Raw genomic sequence first — 3,008 nt, 5'->3', positions numbered from 1 at the left:
TAAATGCACATTACCAATTTTTATTTTCTAAAGATATGCATTTTAATTGTTGGAAATTAAAAGCATATAAAACTAAAAACCTTAATTAAAAGATTCTCGATTTATTTCGATCCGGGATTCTCCTTTAGCTATTAAGGAATATCTTTGAACAATAAAAGATAAGAGTTACTGCACATGTTCAAAGTATGTTGACATCTTTACTTTGTAAATACTTTTTCATATTTACAATCTTGGAACCGATTTGCCATACTTCCAAACAAGTTTAGAATTGGTTCATATGACTTCCAAGAACTATGTGATTGATTATCCTATCAAATCACCAAATATAAGTTTCACGTTTCTACCTGAAAAGGCAAGGGTACCCAAATATACCTCACGCTAAAACTTTTCCTAACTATAATTCCTTTCTCCAAAAGTGATTTTCTATTGACTGAATCGAGACAATGCAACTAATCGGTTCACACTTCGTGTGATCGTCTATGGATACGAGATCGAGACAATACAACAACGAAGTATGTTTACTTGATAAAAAGGTTCGGACTTAACCAAACACAATAGGATTGCTTATCAAGTAAATAGGAATTAACGTTTGTGTAATTTACTTTAATTATAATAAAACAATTATAATGTGGAAATATAAAGTAAATGACACGGAAAGATTTTGTTAACGAGGAAACCGCAAATGCAGAAAAACCCCTGGACCTTTTCCGGAATTGAATACTCTCAGGATTAAGCCGCTACACAAAATTAAACCAACTTCGTATAGTTGAGACCAAACAACTAAACCTATAGTTCACCTAGTTCCGTCTGTATTCCCACGCCTCCAACTTATGAATAAGTCACGTACTTGGAACAATTCCTTTGGTTCGTATTCCAAATAGTAAAGGAACAACAAATCTGTTTGGTATCAACTCTATTCAACCAAGTGATGTGAGTCGGACAAAGGCTCTTCTGTTTATCTTAACATAAACTCCTTCGTCAGGTTCTCAGATCTATCTTATATTCAACTACCAAAGGTAATTGTTACTATTTTGCAATCAATACTTTTAATCACAAAGAATTGTATTGATGCCGATCTACACAACTAACCAATCCAATCTACCACAAGGATAAACCGATTATAGTTGGATCCTCTTATACCGAAACAAGTATTGTGCACACCAAAGATTATGAACCCCAAATCAGAAATCTTCAATATATTCTTTTTCTTCAAATCTTCTTAGATCTTCAATAAACACCTGCACACAACAACTTGAATCTCTTGTGATCAATCACGCACAGAACGGAGTCTGTTGACAATGGATTATCATAAGATCGTTTTTAGCACTAAAAACAGTCTAAAGATCCATGTCGAAACTTCGATCTAGTTTAAGTGAATCTTATATCAAAAGAGAAGATTCTCAAGCATAAACAAACTAGGTGCAATCAAAGTTCAACCACTGTTAGTCAATGAAATCAATAGAAAACACAAGATAAACCGCAATTATCTAGTTTCCCACCAACGGTACTCGTAGAGATTATCAATCCCAAAAAAGACTTTAAACTGAGCGGGCGTAAGAGATTTCTCCAAATTAGGTTACTCTCCTATCCGAATAGGCGGCTTCACCAGTAACAACACAACCGAGAAAGTTTGCTGTCACGAAGGATTAGTTTGATAGAAATGCAAACTTAAAGTATTTATATACAAGGAAGTTTGGACACCAAGGAATTTCCAAAACCGAAAATATTCTCAAAGATATTCAATATATTCCAAATTCGGTTTCCATAATTCCTGGAAATGCTCTGTCCAAAATAATGACCGAAAATCTATTTGGAAAATCTCAACTAGTAAATGCACATTACTAATTCTCATTTTCATAAAATAAAATTAACAACCTTAATTAAAATATTCTTAACTTATTTATGCTTCGATCCTGGGATTTTCTTCCTGTAGCTATTAAGGAATAACTTTGAACAATAAAAGATAAAAATTACTGTACGTGTTCAAAGTATGCCGACATCCTTACTTTGTAAGTCCTTTTTCATACTTACAACCTTGAAACCGATTTGCCACACTTCCAAACAAGTTTAGAATTGGTTCATCTGACTTTCAAGAACTATGCGATTGATTAAGAAACACTCAATCACAAATCATGGGTTTAACGGTTCTACCAAAACAAGTTTCGGTTCTACCTCCATGTGAGTACTGTGCATAGTCACACTAGCTTTCCAAAATTCGGTTGACTAGGTACTAGGACCGGTTACCCACATATATATGGTATTTAACTCATATGTGTTGCACATGTCCATAGGATCGGTTTCCCTTTGCCTAAAAACGTGTTTCACATGTCCATAGGATTTGTTCCCCTTTCTGCTACAAAATTTTTGCACCTCATACAAGGATCGATTCCCCTTTGTGATTTGTTGCACCTCTTCATAGGATCGGTTCCCCTTTACCCAGATTCGGTTCAATAAATCACAAACTCGATCATACTATCTCAGGTGATTACTTAAGATCGTTTTCACTAATAAAGGTCATACCAATACATGAGTCAGGCCTTTGTGAATAGTTTTACCAAGAATACAAACAAGTCGTGAGCGGTTATACTAAATCACACCTATTGGATGTTCACAAGATATGCAATGAATAACAATTCCAATAACGCCTGGCGATTTCCTTTTCGATTCATAAACAAGTTTATGAACTTACTTCCTTAAAACACATGTAAAACATTGTTTCCTAGGATGAAATCCTCGCCTCATACCCATACATAATCACAATATAATTTAAACGATTATGTCGATGTCTTATCTATAAAGTTTAATGGTTAAGCAATAAACTTCATACTGTATTCCTTAATACTATGTCTATCTAGAGTGTTCATGCTTCGCAGTTTCGTTTTCAATATGCACGACTTAAAAGTTACGTTAGGGAATGAAACAGTTCAAGTCAAATATCACTCACCTCAAGTGGAAGGATGATGTTGTCGTTGTAGCTTCTTACTCCTTCACTTCTTCAAGTCTTCGTA

This window comes from Papaver somniferum, chromosome 3 (genome assembly GCF_003573695.1).
Source record: "Papaver somniferum cultivar HN1 chromosome 3, ASM357369v1, whole genome shotgun sequence".
NCBI classification, from domain to species: domain Eukaryota; kingdom Viridiplantae; phylum Streptophyta; class Magnoliopsida; order Ranunculales; family Papaveraceae; genus Papaver; species Papaver somniferum.
The sequence above is the reverse complement of the archived record's forward strand: the minus strand, read 5'-3'. Positions refer to the sequence as shown.